The sequence below is a fragment of the Amblyomma maculatum genome, chromosome 1 (assembly GCF_055883805.1).
Source record: "Amblyomma maculatum isolate TAMU_Amacu chromosome 1, ASM5588380v1, whole genome shotgun sequence".
In the NCBI taxonomy this organism is placed as follows: domain Eukaryota; kingdom Metazoa; phylum Arthropoda; class Arachnida; order Ixodida; family Ixodidae; genus Amblyomma; species Amblyomma maculatum.
In genome coordinates, this window is record NC_139344.1 from 498,234,348 (window position 1) to 498,254,931 (window position 20,584).

Consider the following 20,584-nt stretch of genomic DNA (forward strand, 5'->3'; position numbering starts at 1 on the left):
GCCGCTATGTGCAAACTTGAATAGCAGTTCTGAGCGTAACCCGCGCAAGCTGGATGACCCCGTATTGCACATCATGCCTAAAAGCGCCTATAAGGCTTTGTGTGTATTAACTTGCCGCGATTCGTTTTAGCCGCTATGTGCAAACTTTAATCGCAGTTCTGAGCCTAACCCGCGCAAGCTAGATGACCGCGTTTTGGACATCATGCCTAAAAGTGCCTGTAAGGCGTTGCGTGTATTAACTTGTTGCGATTTGTTTTAGCCGCTTTGTGCGAACTTGAATCGCAGTTCTGAGCCTAACTCGAGCAAGCTGGATGACTGCGTTTTGCACATCATGCCTAAAAGGGCCTGTAAAGGGTTGTGTGTATTAACGTGTTGCGATTCGTTTGAGCCGCTATGTGCAAACTTGAATCGCAGTTGTGAGCCTAACCCGCGCAAGCTGGATGACCGCGTTTTGCACATCATGCCTAAAAGTGCCTGTAAGGCTTTGTGTGTATTAACTTGTTGCGATCCATATTAGCCGCTACGTGCAAACTCGAATTGCAGGTCAGCGCCTAATGCGCGCTACTGGAGTGACTCCGTTTTGCACATCATGCCTAAAAGTGCCTTTAAGGGGTTGTGTGTATTACTTGCTGCGATTCGTTTGAGCCACTACGTGCAAACTTGAATCGCAGTTCAGCGCCTAATGCGCGCTACTGGAGTGACTCCGTTTTGCACATCATGCCTAAAAGTGCCAGTAATGGGTTGTGTGTATTTACATGTTGCAATTCGTTTGAGCCGCTGTGTGCAAACTTGAATCGCAGTTCTGAGCCTAACCCGCGCAAGCTGGATGACCGCGTTTTGCACATCATGCCTAAAAGGGCCTGTAAGACTTTGTGTGTATTAACTTGTTGCGATTCGTTTGAGCCGCTACGTACAAACTTGAATCGCAGTTCTGCGCCTAATGCGCGCTACTGGAGTGACTCCGTTTTGCACATCATGCCTAAAAGTGCCTGTAAGGGGTTGTGTGTATTTTCATGTTGCGATTCGTTTGAGCCGCTATGTGCAAACTTGAATAGCAGTTCTGAGCGTAACCCGCGCAAGCTGGATGACCCCGTATTGCACATCATGCCTAAAAGCGCCTATAAGGCTTTGTGTGTATTAACTTGTCGCGATTCGTTTTAGCCGCTATGTGCAAACTTTAATCGCAGTTCTGAGCCTAACCCGCGCAAGCTAGATGACCGCGTTTTAGACATCATGCCTAAAAGTGCCTGTAAGGCGTTGCGTGTATTAACTTGTTGCGATTTGTTTTAGCCGCTTTGTGCGAACTTGAATCGCAGTTCTGAGCCTAACCCGCGCAAGCTGGATGACTGCGTTTTGCACATCATGCCTAAAAGGGCCTGTAAAGGGTTGTGTGTATTAACGTGTTGCGATTCGTTTGAGCCGCTATGTGCAAACTTGAATCGCAGTTGTGAGCCTAACCCGCGCAAGCTGGATGACCGCGTTTTGCACATCATGCCTAAAAGTGCCTGTAAGGCTTTGTGTGTATTAACTTGTTGCGATTCATATTAGCCGCTACGTGCAAACTCGAATCGCAGGTCAGCGCCTAATGCGCGCTACTGGAGTGACTCCGTTTTGCACATCATGCCTAAAAGTGCCTGTAAGGGGTTGTGTGTATTACTTGCTGCGATTCGTTTGAGCCGCTACGTGCAAACTTGAATCGCAGTTCAGCGCCTAATGCGCGCTACTGGAGTGACTCCGTTTTGCACATCATGCCTAAAAGTGCCTGTAAGGGGTTGTGTGTATTTACATGTTGCGATTCGTTTGAGCCGCTGTGTGCAAACTTGAATCGCAGTTCTGAGCCTAACCCGCGCAAGCTGGATGACCGCGTTTTGCACATCATGCCTAAAAGGGCCTGTAAGACTTTGTGTGTATTAACTTGTTGCGATTCGTTTGAGCCGCTACGTACAAACTTGAATCGCAGTTCTGCGCCTAATGCGCGCTACTGGAGTGACTCCGCTTTGCACATCATGCCTAATAGTGCCTGTAAGGGGTTGTGTGTATTTTCATGTTGCGATTCGTTTGAGCCGCTATGTGCAAACTTGAATAGCAGTTCTGAGCCTAACCCGCGCAAGCTGGATGACCCCGTATTGCACATCATGACTAAAAGCGCCTATAAGGCTTTGTGTGTATTAACTTGTCGCGATTCGTTTTAGCCGCTATGTGCAAACTTGAATCGCAGTTCTAAGCCTAACCCGCGCAAGCTGGATGACTGCGTTTTGCACATCATGCCTAAAAGGGCCTGTAAAGGGTTGTGTGTATTAACGTGTTGCGATCCGTTTGAGCCGCTATGTGCAAACTTGAATAGCAGTTCTGAGCCTAACGCGCTCAAGTTGAGTGACGCCTATTTGCTCATCATGCCTAAAAGTTCCTGTAAGGCTTTGTATGTATTAACTTGTTGCGATTCGTTTTAGCCGCTATGTGCAAACATGAATCGCAGTTCTGAGCCTAACCCGCGCAAGCTAGATGACAGCGTTTTGGACATCATGCCTAAAAGTGCCTGTAAGGCTGCGTGTATTAACTTGTTGCGATTCGTTTTAGCCGCTATGTGAAACTTGAATCGCAGTTCTGAGCCTAACCCGCGCAAGCTGGATGACCGCGTTTTGCACATCATGCCTAAAAGGGCCTGTAAGACTTTGTGTGTATTAACTTGTTGCGATTCGTTTTAGCCGCTATGTGCAAAATTGAATCGCAGTTCTGAGCCTAACCCGCGCAAGCTAGATGACCACGTGTTGGACATCATGCTTAAAAGTGCCTGTAAGGCGTTGCGTGTATAACTTGTTGCGATTTCTTTTAGCCGCTTTGTGCAAATTTGAATCGCAGTTCTGCGCCTAACCCGCGCAAGCTGGATGACCGCCTTTTGCACATCATGCCTAAAAGGGCCTGTAAGGGGTTGTGTGTATGAACGTGTTGCGATTCGTTTTAGCCGCTATGTGCAAACTTGAATAGCAGTTCTGAGCCTAACCCGCGCAAGCTGGATGACCCCGTATTGCACATTATGCCTAAAAGTGCCTATAAGGCTTTGCGTGTATTAACTTGTTGCGATTCGTTTCAGCCACTATGTGCAAACTTAAATCGCAGTTCTGAGCCTAACCCGCGCGAGCTGGATGACAGCGTTTTACCCATCATGCCTAAAAGTGCCTGTAAGGTTTTGTGTGTATTAACTTGTTGCGATTCGTTTTAGCCGCTATGTGCAAACTTGAATCGCAGTTCTGAGGCTAACGCGAGCAAGTTTGAGTGACGCCTATTTGCTCATCATGCCTAAAAGTTCCTGTAAGGCTTTGTATGTATTAAGTTGTTGCGATTCGTTTTAGCCGCTATGTGCAAACTTGAATCGCAGTTCTGAGCCTAACCCGCGCAAGCTGGATGACAGCGTTTTGCACATCATGCCTAAAAGTGCCTGTAAGGCGTTATTTGTATTAACTTGTTGCGATTCGCTTGAGCCGCTATCAGCAAACTTGAATAGCAGTTCTGAGCCTAACCCGCGCAAGCTGGATGACCCCGTATTGCACATCATGCCTAAAAGCGCCTATAAGGCTTTGTGCATTAACTTGTTGCGATTCGTTTTAGCCGCTATGTGCAAACTTGAATCGCAGTTCTGAGCCTAACGCGCGCAAGTTGAGTGACGCCTATTTGCTCATCATGCCTAAAAGTTCCTGTAAGGCTTTGTATGTATTAACTTGTTGCGATTCGTTTTAGCCGCTATGTGCAAACATGAATCGCAGTTCTGAGCCTAACCCGCGCAAGCTGGATGACCGCGTTTTGCACATCGTGCCTAAAAGGGCCTGTAAGACTTTGTGTGTATTAACTTGTTGCGATTCATATTAGCCGCTACGTGCAAACTCGAACCGCAGTTCTGAGCCTAATGCGCGCTACTGGAGTGACTCCGTTTTGCACATCATGCCTAAAAGTGCCTGTAAGGGGTTGTGTGTATTACTTGCTGTGATTCGTTTGAGCCGCTACGTGCAAACTTGAATCGCAGTTCAGCGCCTAATGCGCGCTACTGGAGTGACTCCGTTTTGCACATCATGCCTAAAAGTGCCTGTAAGGGGTTGTGTGTATTTACATGTTGCGATTCGTTTGAGCCGCTGTGTGCAAACTTGAATCGCAGTTCTGAGCCTAACCCGCGCAAGCTGGATGACCGCGTTTTGCACATCATGCCTAAAAGGGCCTGTAAGACTTTGTGTGTATTAACTTGTTGCGATTCGTTTGAGCCGCTACGTACAAACTTGAATCGCAGTTCTGCGCCTAATGCGCGCTACTGGAGTGACTCCGTTTTGCACATCATGCCTAAAAGTGCCTGTAAGGGGTTGTGTGTACTAACTTGTTGCGATTCGTTTGAGCCGCTACGTGCAAACTTGAATCGCAGTTCAGCGCCGAATGCGCGCTACTGGAGTGACTCCGTTTTGCACATCATGCCTAAAAGTGCCTGTAAGGGGTTGTGTGTATTTTCATGTTGCGATTCGTTTGAGCCGCTATGTGCAAACTTGAAGCGCCTGTAAGGCGTTGTGTGTATTAACTTGTTCCGAATCGTTTTAGCCGCTATGTGCAAACTTGAATCGCAGTTCGGCGCCTAACCCGCGCAAGCTGGATGACGCCGTTTTGCACATCATGCCTAAAAGTGCCTGTAAGGCGTTGTTTGTATTAACATGTTGCGATTCGTTTTAGCCGCTATGTGCGAACTTGAATCGCAGTTCTGAGCCTAACCTGCGCAAGCATGAGTGACGCCTATTTGCACATCATGCCTAAAAGTGCCTGTAAGGCGTTGTGTGTATTAACTCTTTCCGATTTGTTTTAGCCGCTATGTGCAAACTTGAATCGCAGTTCTGCGCCTAATGCGCGCTACTTTGAGTGACTCCTTTTGCACATCATGCCTAAAAGTGCCTGTGAGGCGTTGTGTGTATTAACTTGGTGCGATTCGTTTGAGCCGCTACGTGCAAATTTGAATCGAATTCTGAGCCTAACCCGCGCAAGCTGAATGACCGCGTTTTGCACATCATGACTAAAGTGCCTGTAAGGCGTTATTTGTGTTAACATGTTACGATTCGTTTTAGCCGCTATGTGCGAACTTGAAACGCAGTTCTGTGCCAAACGCGCGCAAGCTTGAATGACGCTATTTGCACATCATGCCTAAAAGTGCCTGTAAGGCTTTATAGGTATTAACTTGTTGCGATTCGTTTTAGCCGCTATGGGCAAACTTGAATCGCAGTTCTGAGCCTAACGCGCGCAAGCTTTAGTGACGCCTATTTGCACATCATGCCTAAAAGCGCCTGTAAGGCTTTGTTTGTATTAGCATGTTGCGATTCGTTTTAGCCGCTATGTGCAATCCTGGAACGCAGTTCTGAGCCTACCCCGCGCATGCTTGAGTGACGCCTATTTGCACATCATGCCTAAAAGTGTCTGTAAGGCTTTGTGTGTATTAACTTGTTGCGATTCGTTTTAGCCGCTATGTGCGAACTTGAAACGTAGTTTTGTGCCTAAAGCGCGCACGCTTGTGTAACGCCTATTGGCACATCATGCCTAAAAGTGCCTGTAAGGTGTTGTTTGTGTTAACATGCTGTGATTCGATTTAGCCGCTATGTCCAATCCTGGATCGCAGTTCTGAGCCTAACCCGCGCATGCTTGAGTGACGCCTATTTGCACATCATGCCTAAAAGTGCCTGTAAGGCATTGTGTGTATTAACTTGTTCCGATTCGTTTTAGCCGCTATGTGCAAACTTGAATCGCAGTTCGGCGCCTAACCCGCGCAAGCTGGATGACGCCGTTTTGCACATCATGCCTAAAAGTGCCTGTAAGGCGTTGTTTGTATTAACATGTTGCGATTCGTTTAGCCGCTATGTGCGAACTTGAAACACAGTTCTGTGCCTAAAGCGCGCATGCTTGTGTAACGCCTATTTGCACATCATGCCTAAAAGTGCCTGTAAGGTGTTGTTTGTGTTAACATGCTGCGATTCGATTTAGCCGCTATGTCCAATCCTGGATCGCAGTTCTGAGCCTAACCCGCGCGTGCTTGAGTGACGCCTATTTGCACATCATGCTTAAACGTGCTTGTAAGGCATTGTGTGTATTAACTTGTTCCGATTCGTTTTAGCCGCTATGTGCAAACTTGAATCGCAGTTCTGCGCCTAGTGCGCGCTACTTTGAGTGACTCCGTTTTGCACATCATGCCTAAAAGTGCCTGTAAGGCCTTGTGTGTATTAACTTGTTCCGGTTCGTTTTAGCCGCTATGTGCAAACTTGAATCGCAGTTCTGCACCTAATGCGCGCTACTTTGAGTGACTCCGTTTTGCACATAATGCTTAAAAGTGCCTGTAAGGCGTTGTGTGTATTAACTTGTTGCGATTCGTTTGAGCCGCTACGTGTAAACTTGAATCGCAGTTCTGAGCCTAAACCGCGCAAGCTGGATGACCCCGTTTTGCACATCATGCCTAAAAGTGCCTGTAAGGCGATATTTGTATTAACTTGTTGCGATTCGTTTTAGCCTCTATGTGCGAACTTGAAAGGCAGTTCTGTGCCTAAAGCGCGCACGCTTGAGTAACGCCTATTTGCACATCATGCCTCAAAGTGTCTGTAAGGTGTTGTTTGTGTTAACATGTTGCAATTCGATTTAGCCGCTATGTGCAATCCTGGATCGTAGTTCTGAGCCTAAACCGCGCAAGCTCGATGACCCCGTTTTGCACATCATGCCTAAATGTGCCTGTAAGGCGTTGTTTGTATTAACTTGTTGCGATTCGTTTTAGCCTCTATGTGCGAACTTGAAAGGCAGTTCTGTGCCTAAAGCGCGCACGCTTGAGTAACGCCTATTTGCACATCATGCCTAAAAGTGCCTGTAAGGTGTTGTTTGTGTTAACATGTTGCAATTCGATTTAGCCCCTATGTGCAATCCTGGATCGTAGTTCTGAGCCTAACCCGCGCATGCTTGAGTGACGCCTATTTGCACATAATGCCTAAAAGTGCCTGTAAGGCGTTGTGTGTATTAACTTGTTGCGATTCGTTTGAGCCGCTACGTGTAAACTTGAATCGCAGTTCTGAGCCTAAACCGCGCAAGCTGGATGACCCCGTTTTGCACATCATGCCTAAAAGTGCCTGTAAGGCGATATTTGTATTAACTTGTTGCGATTCGTTTTAGCCTCTATGTGCGAACTTGAAAGGCAGTTCTGTGCCTAAAGCGCGCACGCTTGAGTAACGCCTATTTGCACATCATGCCTAAAAGTGTCTGTAAGGTGTTGTTTGTGTTAACATGTTGCAATTCGATTTAGCCGCTATGTGCAATCCTGGATCGTAGTTCTGAGCCTAAACCGCGCAAGCTGGATGACCCCGTTTTGCACATCATGTCTAAATGTGCCTGTAAGGCGTTGTTTGTATTAACTTGCTGCGATTCGTTTTAGCCTCTATGTGCGAACATGAAAGGCAGTTCTGCGCCTAAAGCGCGCACGCTTGAGTAATGCCTATTTGCACATCATGCCTAAAAGTGCCTGTAAGTTGTTGTTTGTGTTAACATGTTGCGATTCGATTAAGCTGCTATGTGCAATCCTGGATCGCAGTTCTGAGCCTAACCCGCGCATGCTTGAGTGACCCCTATTTGAAAATCATGCCTAAAATTGCCTGTAAGGCTTTGTGTGTATTAACTTGTTGCGATTCGTTTTAGCCTCTATGTGCGAACTTGAAAGGCAGTTCTGTGCCTAAAGCGCGCACGCTTGAGTAACGCCTATTTGCACATCAAGCCTAAAAGTGCCTGTAAGGTGTCGTTTGTGTTAACATGCTGCGATTCAATTTAGCCGCTATGTCCAATCCTGGATCGCAGTTCTGAGCCTAACACGCGCATGCTTGAGTGACGCCTATTTGCACATCATGCCTAAAAGTGCCTGTAAGGCATTGTGTGTATTAACTTGTTCCGTATCGTTTTAGCCGCTATGTGCAAACTTGAATCGCAGTTCGGCGCCTAACCCGCGCAAGCTGCATGACGCCGTTTTGCACATCATGCCTAAAAGTGCCTGTAAGGCGTTGTTTGTATTAACATGTTGGGATTCGTTTTTCCTCTATGTGCGAACTTGAAACGCAGTTCTGTGCCTAAAGCGCGCACGCTTGTGTAACGCCTATTTGCACATCATGCCTAAAAGTGCCTGTAAGGTGTTGTTTGTGTTAACATGCTGCGATTCGATTTAGCCGCTATGTCCAATCCTAGATCGCAGTTCTGAGCCTAACCCGCGCATGCTTGAGTGACGCCTATTTGCACATCATGCCTAAAAGTGCCTGTAAGGCATTGTGTGTATTAACTTGTTCCAATTCGTTTTAGCCGCTATGTGCAAACTTGAATCGCAGTTCTGCGCCTAGTGCGCGCTACTTTGAGTGACTCCGTTTTGCACATCATGCCTAAAAGTGTGTGTAAGGCGTTGTGTGTATTAACTTGTTGCGATTCGTTTGAGCCGCTATGTGCAAACTTGAATCGCAGTTCGGCGCCTAACCCGCGCAAGCTGCATGACGCCGTTTTGCACATCATGCCTAAAAGTGCCTGTAAGGCGTTGTTTGTATTAACATGTTGGGATTTGTTTTTCCTCTATGTGCGAACTTGAAACGCAGTTCTGTGCCTAAAGCGCGCACGCTTGTGTAACGCCTATTTGCACATCATGCCTAAAAGTGCCTGTAAGGCATTGTGTGTATTAACTTGTTCCGATTCGTTTTAGCCGCTATGTGCAAACTTGAATCGCAGTTCGGCGCCTAACCCGCGCAAGCTGCATGACGCCGTTTTGCACATCATGCCTAAAAGTGCCTGTAAGGCGTTCTTTGTATTAACATGTTGGGATTCGTTTTTCCTCTATGTGCGAACTTGAAACTCAGTTCTGTGCCCAAAAGCGCGCACGCTTGTGTAACGCCTATTTGCACATCATGCCTAAAAGTGCCTGTAAGGTGTTGTTTGTGTTAACATGCTGCGATTCGATTTAGCCGCTATGTCCAATCCTAGATCGCAGTTCTGAGCCTAACCCGCGCATGCTTGAGTGACCCCTATTTGAAAATCATGCCTAAAAGTGCCTGTAAGGCTTTGTGTGTATTAACTTGTTGCGATTCGTTTTAGCCTCTATGTGCGAACTTGAAAGGCAGTTCTGTGCCTAAAGCGCGCACGCTTGAGTAACGCCTATTTGCACATCATGCCTAAAAGTGCCTGTAAGGTATTGTTTGTGTTAACATGTTGCGATTCGATTTAGCCTCTATGTGCAATCCTGGATCGCAGTTCTGAGCCTAACCCGCGCATGCTTGAGTGACGCCTATTTGAAAATCATGCCTAAAAGTGCCTGTAAGGCTTTGTGTGTATTAACTTGTTGCGATTCGTTTTAGCCTCTATGTGCGAACTTGAAAGGCAGTTCTGTGCCTAAAGCGCGCACGCTTGAGTAACGCCTATTTGCACATCAAGCCTAAAAGTGCCTGTAAGGTGTCGTTTGTGTTAACATGCTGCGATTCGATTTAGCCGCTATGTCCAATCCTGGATCGCAGTTCTGAGCCTAACCCGCGCATGCTTGAGTGACGCCTATTTGCACATCATGCCTAAAAGTGCCTGTAAGGCATTGTGTGCATTAACTTGTTCCGATTCGTTTTAGCCGCTATGTGCAAACTTGAATCGCAGTTCGGCGCCTAACCCGCGCAAGCTGGATGACGCCGTTTTGCACATCATGCCTAAAAGTGCCTGTAAGGCGTTGTTTGTATTAACATGGTGCGATTCGTTTTAGCCTCTATGTGCGAACTTGAATCGCAGTTCTGCACCTAATGTGTGCTACTTTGAGTGACTCCGTTTTGCACATAATGCCTAAAAGTGCCTGTAAGGCGTTGTGTGTATTAACTTGTTGCGATTCGTTTGAGCCGCTACGTGTAAACTTGAATCGCAGTTCTGAGCCTAAACCGCGCAAGCTGGATGACCCCGTTTTGCACATCATGCCTAAAAGTGCCTGTAAGGCGATATTTGTATTAACTTGTTGCGATTCGTTTTAGCCTCTATGTGCGAACTTGAAAGGCAGTTCTGTGCCTAAAGCGCGCACGCTTGAGTAACGCCTATTTGCACATCATGCCTAAAAGTGTCTGTAAGGTGTTGTTTGTGTTAACATGTTGCAATTCGATTTAGCCGCTATGTGCAATCCTGGATCGTAGTTCTGAGCCTAAACCGCGCAAGCTCGATGACCCCGTTTTGCACATCATGCCTAAATGTGCCTGTAAGGCGTTGTTTGTATTAACTTGTTGCGATTCGTTTTAGCCTCTATGTGCGAACTTGAAAGGCAGTTCTGTGCCTAAAGCGCGCACGCTTGAGTAACGCCTATTTGCACATCATGCCTAAAAGTGCCTGTAAGGTGTTGTTTGTGTTAACATGTTGCAATTCGATTTAGCCGCTATGTGCAATCCTGGATCGTAGTTCTGAGCCTAACCCGCGCATGCTTGAGTGACGCCTATTTGCACATAATGCGTAAAAGTGCCTGTAAGGCGTTGTGTGTATTAACTTGTTGCGATTCGTTTGAGCCGCTACGTGTAAACTTGAATCGCAGTTCTGAGCCTAAACCGCGCAAGCTGGATGACCCCGTTTTGCACATCATGCCTAAAAGTGCCTGTAAGGCGATATTTGTATTAACTTGTTGCGATTCGTTTTAGCCTCTATGTGCGAACTTGAAAGGCAGTTCTGTGCCTAAAGCGCGCACGCTTGAGTAACGCCTATTTGCACATCATGCCTAAAAGTGTCTGTAAGGTGTTGTTTGTGTTAACATGTTGCAATTCGATTTAGCCGCTATGTGCAATCCTGGATCGTAGTTCTGAGCCTAAACAGCGCAAGCTGGATGACCCCGTTTTGCACATCATGCCTAAATGTGCCTGTAAGGCGTTGTTTGTATTAACTTGTTGCGATTCGTTTTAGCCTCTATGTGCGAACTTGAAAGGCAGTTCTGTGCCTAAAGCGCGCACGCTTGAGTAACGCCTATTTGCACATCATGCCTAAAAGTGCCTGTAAGGTGTTGTTTGTGTTAACATGTTGCAATTCGATTTAGCCGCTATGTGCAATCCTGGATCGTAGTTCTGAGCCTAACCCGCGCATGCTTGAGTGACGCCTATTTGAAAATCATGCCTAAAAGTGCCTGTAAGGCTTTGTGTGTATTAACTTGTTGCGTTTCGTTTTAGCCTCTATGTGCGAACATGAAAGGCAGTTCTGCGCCTAAAGCGCGCACGCTTGAGTAACGCCTATTTGCACATCATGCCTAAAAGTGCCTGTAAGTTGTTGTTTGTGTTAACATGTTGCGATTCGATTAAGCTGCTATGTGCAATCCTGGATCGCAGTTCTGAGCCTAACCCGCGCATGCTTGAGTGACCCCTATTTGAAAATCATGCCTAAAATTGCCTGTAAGGCTTTGTGTGTATTAACTTGTTGCGATTCGTTTTAGCCTCTATGTGCGAACTTGAAAGGCAGTTCTGTGCCTAAAGCGCGCACGCTTGAGTAACGCCTATTTGCACATCAAGCCTAAAAGTGCCTGTAAGGTGTCGTTTGTGTTAACATGCTGCGATTCAATTTAGCTGCTATGTCCAATCCTGGATCGCAGTTCTGAGCCTAACACGCGCATGCTTGAGTGATGCCTATTTGCACATCATGCCTAAAAGTGCCTGTAAGGCATTGTGTGTATTAACTTGTTCCGATTCGTTTTAGCCGCTATGTGCAAACTTGAATCGCAGTTCTGCGCCTAACCCGCGCAAGCTAGATGACAGCGTTTTGGACATCATGCCTAAAAGTGCCTGTAAGGCTTTGTATGTATTAACGTGTTGCGACTCGTTTTAGCCTCTATGTGCGAACTTGAAAGGCAGTTCTGTGCCTAAAGCGCGCACGCTTGAGTAACGCCTATTTGCACATCAAGCCTAAAAGTGCCTGTAAGGTGTCGTTTGTGTTAACATGCTGCGATTCGATTTAGCCGCTATGTCCAATCCTGGATCGCAGTTCTGAGCCTAACCCGCGCATGCTTGAGTGACGCCTATTTGCACATCATGCCTAAAAGTGCCTGTAAGGCATTGTGTGCATTAACTTGTTCCGATTCGTTTTAGCCGCTATGTGCAAACTTGAATCGCAGTTCGGCGCCTAACCCGCGCAAGCTGGATGACGCCGTTTTGCACATCATGCCTAAAAGTGCCTGTAAGGCGTTGTTTGTATTAACATGGTGCGATTCGTTTTAGCCTCTATGTGCGAACTTGAATCGCAGTTCTGCACCTAATGCGTGCTACTTTGAGTGACTCCGTTTTGCACATAATGCCTAAAAGTGCCTGTAAGGCGTTGTGTGTATTAACTTGTTGCGATTCGTTTGAGCCGCTACGTGTAAACTTGAATCGCAGTTCTGAGCCTAAACCGCGCAAGCTGGATGACCCCGTTTTGCACATCATGCCTAAAAGTGCCTGTAAGGCGATATTTGTATTAACTTGTTGCGATTCGTTTTAGCCTCTATGTGCGAACTTGAAAGGCAGTTCTGTGCCTAAAGCGCGCACGCTTGAGTAACGCCTATTTGCACATCATGCCTAAAAGTGCCTGTAAGGTGTTGTTTGTGTTAACATGTTGCAATTCGATTTAGCCGCTATGTGCAATCCTGGATCGTAGTTCTGAGCCTAACCCGCGCATGCTTGAGTGGCGCCTATTTGCACATAATGCCTAAAAGTGCCTGTAAGGCGTTGTGTGTATTAACTTGTTGCGATTCGTTTGAGCCGCTACGTGTAAACTTGAATCGCAGTTCTGAGCCTAAACCGCGCAAGCTGGATGACCCCGTTTTGCACATCATGCCTAAAAGTGCCTGTAAGGCGATATTTGTATTAACTTGTTGCGATTCGTTTTAGCCTCTATGTGCGAACTTGAAAGGCAGTTCTGTGCCTAAAGCGCACACGCTTGAGTAACGCCTATTTGCACATCATGCCTAAAAGTGCCTGTAAGGTGTTGTTTGTGTTAACATGTTGCAATTCGATTTAGCCGCTATGTGCAATCCTGGATCGTAGTTCTGAGCCTAACCCGCACATGCTTGAGTGATGCCTATTTGAAAATCATGCCTAAAAGTGCCTGTAAGGCTTTGTGTGTATTAACTTGTTGCGATTCGTTTTAGCCTCTATGTGCGAACATGAAAGGCAGTTCTGCGCCTAAAGCGCGCACGCTTGAGTAACGCCTATTTGCACATCATGCCTAAAAGTGCCTGTAAGTTGTTGTTTGTGTTAACATGTTGCGATTCGATTAAGCTGCTATGTGCAATCCTAGATCGCAGTTCTGAGCCTAACCCGCGCATGCTTGAGTGACCCCTATTTGAAAATCATGCCTAAAAGTGCCTGTAAGGCTTTGTGTGTATTAACTTGTTGCGATTCGTTTTAGCCTCTATGTGCGAACTTGAAAGGCAGTTCTGTGCCTAAAGCGCGCACGCTTGAGTAACGCCTATTTGCACATCATGCCTAAAAGTGCCTGTAAGGTATTGTTTGTGTTAACATGTTGCGATTCGATTTAGCCTCTATGTGCAATCCTGGATCGCAGTTCTGAGCCTAACCCGCGCATGCTTGAGTGACGCCTATTTGCACATCATGCCTAAAAGTGCCTGTAAGGCATTGTGTGCATTAACTTGTTCCGATTCGTTTTAGCCGCTATGTGCAAACTTGAATCGCAGTTCGGCGCCTAACCCGCGCAAGCTGGATGACCCCGTTTTGCACATCATGCCTAAAAGTGCCTGTAAGGCGATATTTGTATTAACTTGTTGCGATTAGTTTTGCCTCTATGTGCGAACTTGAAAGGCAGTTCTGTGCCTAAAGCGCGCACGCTTGAGAAACGCCTATTTGCACATCAAGCCTAAAAGTGCCTGTAAGGTGTTGTTTGTGTTAACATGTTGCGATTCGATTTAGCCGCTACGTGCAAACTTGAATCGCAGTTCTGAGCCTTACGCGCTCAAGCTTGAGTGACGCCTATTTGAAAATCATGCCTAAAATTGCCTATTAGCCGCTAAGTGCGAACTTGAAACGCAGTTCTGAGCCTGACCCGCGCAAGCTTGAGTGACTCTTTTGCACATCATGCCTAAAGGTGCCTGTAAGGCGTTGTGTGTATTAACTTGTGGCGGTTGGTTTGAGCCGCTACGTGCAAACTCTGTTGTCAGTGAGCGCTTGTCCGTGTCCTCTCTCTTGTGAATGTGTCGTTAGCGCTTTGTCCTTTTGGTAAAAAAGTGCAAACTCTAATCGCAGTTCAGGACCTAACCCGCGCATGCTGGATGACCGCGTTTTGCACATCATGCCTAAAAGTGCCTGTAAGGCTTTGTGTGTATTAACTTGTTGCGATTTGTATTAGCCGCTATGGGCAAACTTGAATCGCAGTTCTGCGTCTAACGCTCGCAAGCTTGAGTGACGCCTATTTGCACATAATGCCTAAAAGTGTCTGTAAGGCTTTGTGTGCATTAACTTGTTGCGATTCGTTTTAGCCGCTATGGGCAAACTAGAAATGCAGTTCTGAGCCTAACGCGCGCTAGCATGAGTGACGCCTATTTGCACATCATGCTTAAAAGTGCCTCTAAGGCATTGTTTTTATTAACTTGGTGCGATTCGTTTTAGCCGCTATATCAAACTTGAATCGCAGTTCTGAGCCTAACCCGCGCAAGCTTGAGTGACGCCTATTTGCACATCATGCCTAAAAGTGCCTGTAAGCCTTTGCTTGTATTAGCATGTTGCGATTCATTTTAGCTGCTATGTGCAAACTTGAATCGAAGTTCTGAGCCTAACCTGCGCAAGCTGGATGACCGCGTTTTGCACATCATGCCTAAAAGTGCCTGTAAGGCCTTGTGTGTATTAACTTGTTCCGGTTCGTTTTAGCCGCTATGTGCAAACTTGAATCGCAGTTCTGCACCTAATGCGCGCTACTTTGAGTGACTCCGTTTTGCTCATAATGCCTAAAAGTGCCTGTAAGGCGTTGTGTGTATTAACTTGTTGCGATTCGTTTGAGCCGCTACGTGTAAACTTGAATCGCAGTTCTGAGCCTAAACCGCACAAGCTGGATGACCCCGTTTTGCACATCATGCCTAAAAGTGCCTGTAAGGCGATATTTGTATTAACTTGTTGCGATTCGTTTTAGCCTCTATGTGCGAACTTGAAAGGCAGTTCTGTGCCTAAAGCGCGCACGCTTGAGTAACGCCTATTTGCACATCATGCCTAAAAGTGTCTGTAAGGTGTTGTTTGTGTTAACATGTTGCAATTCGATTTAGCCGCTATGTGCAATCCTGGATCGTAGTTCTGAGCCTAAACCGCGCAAGCTGGATGACCCCGTTTTGCACATCATGCCTAAATGTGCCTGTAAGGCGTTGTTTGTATTAACTTGTTGTGATTCGTTTTAGCCTCTATGTGCGAACTTGAAAGGCAGTTCTGTGCCTAAAGCGCGCACGCTTGAGTAACGCCTATTTGCACATCATGCCTAAAAGTGCCTGTAAGGTGTTGTTTGTGTTAACATGTTGCAATTCGATTTAGCCGCTATGTGCAATCCTGGATCGTAGTTCTGAGCCTAACCCGCGCATGCTTGAGTGACGCCTATTTGAAAATCATGCCTAAAAGTGCCTGTAAGGCTTTGTGTGTATTAACTTGTTGCGATTCGTTTTAGCCTCTATGTGCGAACATGAAAGGCAGTTCTGCGCCTAAAGCGCGCACGCTTGAGTAACGCCTATTTGCACATCATGCCTAAAAGTGCCTGTAAGTTGTTGTTTGTGTTAACGTGTTGCAATTCGATTAAGCTGCTATGTGCAATCCTGGATCGCAGTTCTGAGCCTAACCCGCGCATGCTTGAGTGACCCCTATTTGAAAATCATGCCTAAAAGTGCCTGTAAGGCTTTGTGTGTATTAACTTGTTGCGATTCGTTTTAGCCTCTATGTGCGAACTTGAAAGGCAGTTCTGTGCCTAAAGCGCGCACGCTTGAGTAACGCCTATTTGCACATCATGCCTAAAAGTGCCTGTAAGGTATTGTTTGTGTTAACATGTTGCGATTCGATTTAGCCGCTATGTGAAATCCTGGATCGCAGTTCTGAGCCTAACCCGCGCATGCTTGAGTGACGTCTATTTGCACATCACGCCTAAAAGTGCCTGTAAGGCTTTGTGTGTATTAACTTGTTGCGATTCGTTTTAGCCGCTATGGGCAAACTTGAATCGCAGTTCTGAGCCTAACCCGCACAAGCTTGAGTGACGCATATTTGAAAATCATGCCTAGAAGTGCCTGTAAGGCGTTGTGTGTATTAACTTGTTCCGATTCGTTTTAGCCGCTATGTGCAAACTTGAATCGCAGTTCTGCGCCTAATGCGCGCTTCTTGGAGTGACTCCGTTTTGCACATCATGCCTAAAAGTGCCTGTAAGGTGTTGTGTGTATTAACTTGTTCCGATTCGTTTTAGCCGCTATGTGCAAACTTGAATCGCAGTTCTGCGCCTAATGCGCGCTACTTTGAGTGACTCCGTTTTGCACATAATGCCTAAAAGTGCGTGTAAGGCATGTGTATTAACTTGTTGCGATTCGTTTGAGCCGCTACTTGCAAACTTGAATCGCAGTTCTGAGCCTAAACCGCGCAAGCTGGATGACCCCGTTTAGCACATCATGCCTAAATGTGCCTGTAAGGCGATATTTGTATTAACTTGTTGCGATTCGTTTTAGCCTCTATGTGCGAACTTGAAAGGCAGTTCTGTGCCTAAAGCGCGCACGCTTGAGTAACGCCTATTTGCACATCATGCCTAAAAGTGCCTGTAAGGTGTTGTTTGTGTTAACATGTTGCAATTCGATTTAGCCGCTATGTGCAATCCTGGATCGTAGTTCTGAGCCTAACCCACGCATGCTTGAGTGACGCCTATTTGAAAATCATGCCTAAAAGTGCCTGTAAGGCTTTGTGTGTATTAACTTGTTGCGATTCGTTTTAGCCTCTATGTGCGAACATGAAAGGCAGTTCTGCGCCTAAAGCGCGCACGCTTGAGTAACGCCTATTTGCACATCATGCCTAAAAGTGCCTGTAAGTTGTTGTTTGTGTTAACATGTTGCGATTCGATTAAGCTGCTATGTGCAATCCTGGATCGCAGTTCTGAGCCTAACCCGCGCATGCTTGAGTGACCCCTATTTGAAAATCATGCCTAAAAGTGCCTGTAAGGCTTTGTGTGTATTAACTTGTTGCGATTCGTTTTAGCCTCTATGTGCGAACTTGAAAGGCAGTTCTGTGCCTAAAGCGCGCACGCTTGAGTAACGCCTATTTGCACATCATGCCTAAAAGTGCCTGTAAGGTATTGTTTGTGTTAACATGTTGCGATTCGATTTAGCCGCTATGTGCAATCCTGGATCGCAGTTCTGAGCCTAACCCGCGCATGCTTGAGTGACGCCTATTTGAAAATCATGCCTAAAAGTGCCTGTAAGGCTTTGTGTGTATTAACTTGTTGCGATTCGTTTTAGCCTCTATGTGCGAACTTGAAAGGCAGTTCTGTGCCTAAAGCGCGCACGCTTGAGTAACACCTATTTGCACATCAAGCCTAAAAGTGCCTGTAAGGTGTCGTTTGTGTTAACATGCTGCGATTCGATTTAGCCGCTATGTCCAATCCTGGATCGCAGTTCTGAGCCTAACCCGCGCATGCTTGAGTGACGCCTATTTGCACATCATGCCTAAAAGTGCCTGTAAGGCATTGTGTGTATTAACTTGTTCCGATTCGTTTTAGCCGCTATGTGTAAACTTGAATCGCAGTTCGGCGCCTAACCCGCGCAAGCTGGATGACGCCGTTTTGCACATCATGCCTAAAAGTGCCTGTAAGGCGTTGTTTGTATTAACATGGTGCGATTCGTTTTAGCCGCTATGTGCGAACTTGAAACGCAGTTCTGTGCCTAAAGCGCGCACGCTTGTGTAAAGCCTATTTGCACATCATGCCTAAAAGTGCCTGTAAGGTGTTGTTTGTGTTAACATGCTGCGATTCGATTTAGCCGCTATGACCAATCCTGGATCGCAGTTCTGAGCCTAACCCGCGCATGCTTGAGTGACGCCTATTTGCACATCATGCCTAAAAGTGCCTGTAAGGCATTGTGTGTATTAACTTGTTCCGATTCGTTTTAGCCGCTATGTGCAAACTTGAATCGCAGTTCTGCGCCTAATGCGTGCTACTTTGAGTGACTCCGTTTTGCACATCATGCCTAAAAGTGCCTGTAAGGCGTTGTGTGTATTAACTTGTTCCGATTCGTTTTACCCGCTATGTGCAAACTTGAATCGCAGTTCTGCGCCTAATGCGCGCTACTTTGAGTGACTCCGTTTTGCACATAATGCCTAAAAGTGCCTGTAAGGCGTTGTGTGTATTAACTTGTTGCGATTCGTTTGAGCCGCTACGTGCAAACTTGAATCGCAGTTCTGAGCCTAAACCGCGCAAGCTGGATGACCCCGTTTTGCACATCATGCCTAAAAGTGCCTGTAAGGCGATATTTGTATTAACTTGTTGCGATTAGTTTTAGCCTCTATGTGCGAACTTGAAAGGCAGTTCTGTGCCTAAAGCGCGCACGCTTGAGTAACGCCTATTCGCACATCATGCCTCAAAGTGCCTGTGAGGTGTTGTTTGTGTTAACATGTTGCGATTCGATTTAGCCGCTATGTGCAACACTGGATCGCAGTTCTGAGCCTAGCCCGCGCATGCTTGAGTGAGGCCTATTTGAAAATCATGCCTAAAAGTGCCTGTAAGGCTTTGTGTGTATTAAATTGTTGCGATTCGTTTTAGCCTCTATGTGCGAACTTGAAAGGCAGTTCTGTGCCTAAAGCGCGCACGCTTGAGAAACGCCAATTTGCACATCAAGCCCAAAAGTGCCTGTAAGGTGTTGTTTGTGTTAACATGTTGCGATTCGATTTAGCCGGTATGTGCAATCCTGGATCGCAGTTCTGAGCCTAACCCGCGCATGCTTGAGTGACGCCTATTTGAAAATCATGCCTAAAAGTGCCTGTAAGGCTTTGTGTGTATTAACTTCTTGCGATTCGTTTTAGCCTCTATGTGCGAACTTGAAAGGCAGTTCTGTGCCTAAAGCGCGCACGCTTGAGATACGCCAATTTGCACATCAAGCCCAAAAGTGCCTGTAAGGTGTTGTTTGTGTTAACATGTTGCGATTCGATTTAGCCGGTATGTGCAATCCTGGATCGCAGTTCTGAGCCTAACCCGCGCAAGCTTGAGTGACGCATATTTGAAAATCATGCCTAAAAGTGCCTGTAAGGCATTGTGTGTATTAACTTGTTTCGATTCGTTTTAGCCGCTACATGCAAACTTGAATCGCAGTTCTGAGCCTAAACCGCGCAAGCTGGATGACCCCGTTTTGCACATCATGCCTAAAAGTGCCTGTAAGGCAATATTTGTATTAACTTGTTGCGATTCGTTTTAGCCTCTATGTGCGAACTTGAAAGGCAGTTCTGTGCCTAAAGCGCGCACGCTTGAGTAACGCCTATTTGCACATCATGCCTAAAAGTGCCTGTAAAGTGTTGTTTGTGTTAACATGTTGCGATTCGATTTAGCCGCCATGTGCAATCCTGGATCGCAGTTCTGAGCCTAACCCGCGCATGCTTGAGTGACGCCTATTTGCACATCATGCCTAAAAGTGCCTGTAAGGCTTTGTGTGTATTAACTTGTTGCGATTCGTTTTAGCTGCTATGGGCAAACTTGAATCGCAGTTCTGAGCCTACCCCGCGGAAGCTTGAGTGACGCCTATTTGAAAATCATGCCTAAAAGTGCCTGTGAGGCGTTGTGTGTATTAACTTGTTTCGATTCGTTTTAGCCGCTATGTGCAAACTAGAATCGCAGTTCTGCGCCTAACGCGCGCTTCTTGGAGTGACTCCGTTTTGCACATCATGCCTAAAAGTGCCTGTAAGGCATTGTGTGTATTAACTTGTTCCGAATCGTTTTAGCCGCTATGTGCAAACTTGAATCGCAGTTCGGCGCCTAACCCGCGCAAGCTGGATGACGCCGTTTTGCACATCATGCCTATAAGTGCCTGTAAGGCGTTGTTTGTATTAACATGTTGCGATTCGTTTTAGCCGCTATGTGAGAACTTGAAACGCAGTTCTGCGCCTAACCCGCGCAAGCTAGATGACGCCGTTTTGCACATCATGCCTAAAAGTGCGTGTAAGGCTTTGTTTGTATTAGCATGTTGCGATTCGTTTTAGCGGCTATGTGCAAACTTGAATCGAAGTTTTGCGCCTAACCCTCGCAAGCTGGATGACGCCGTTTTGCACATCATGCCTAAAAGTGCCAGTAAGGCTTTGTGTGTATTAACTTGTTGCGATTCGTTCGAGCCGCTATGTGCAAACTTGAATCGCAGTTCTGCGCCTAGTGCGCGACACTTTGAGTGACTCCGTTTTGCACATCATGCCTAAAAGTGCCTGTAAGGCGTTGTGTGTATTAACTTGTTCCGATTCGTTTTAGCCGCTATGTGCAAACTTGAATCGCAGTTCTGCACCTAATGCGCGCTACTTTGAGTGACTCCGTTTTGCACATCATGCCTAAATGTGCCTGTAAGGCGTTGTGTGTATTAACTTGTTGCGATTCGTTCGAGCCGCTACGTGCAAAC